Source organism: Papaver somniferum, unplaced genomic scaffold (genome assembly GCF_003573695.1).
Source record: "Papaver somniferum cultivar HN1 unplaced genomic scaffold, ASM357369v1 unplaced-scaffold_23174, whole genome shotgun sequence".
NCBI classification, from domain to species: Eukaryota; Viridiplantae; Streptophyta; class Magnoliopsida; order Ranunculales; family Papaveraceae; genus Papaver; species Papaver somniferum.
In genome coordinates this window covers 1-368 of record NW_020633458.1, presented here as the reverse complement: position 1 = coordinate 368, position 368 = coordinate 1, and the positions used below count along the sequence as shown (strand labels likewise).

At 38.6% G+C, this 368-nt stretch overlaps 1 pseudogene; it reads right to left on the bottom strand.

The window, feature by feature from the left end:
* Nucleotides 1-150: 150 nt before the first annotated feature.
* LOC113340788 lies at nt 151-250 on the bottom strand (annotated as a pseudogene).
* Nucleotides 251-368: the final 118 nt, after the last annotated feature.

Here is a 368-nt window from a genome sequence, read left to right as displayed (position 1 = left end):
CTTTAAAACTCAGGTTATTCCCCTTCTCCTTAAAAGATAAAGCCAAGTCGTGGATGTATAGTTTGGCTTCCGAATCAATTGAAACCTATGAACAACTTACATCCGCCTTTTTGAACAAGTTTTTCTCTAGGCACAAAACCTCGTCTATTAGGACGCAAATCTGCACGTTTAGACAACAGGAGGGAGAATCTTTGTATAGGTATTTGGAAAGGTTCAATGATTTATTAGCCCAATGTCCTCATCATGGTTTAGAAAAGGTTAGGTTAGTTCAGATCCTTTATGAGGGTTTAGATTATCCCACCACAACTACAGTAGAGTCCATGTGTACAGGTGGGTTTGAAAACAAAACAGTTGATTATGCGATGACA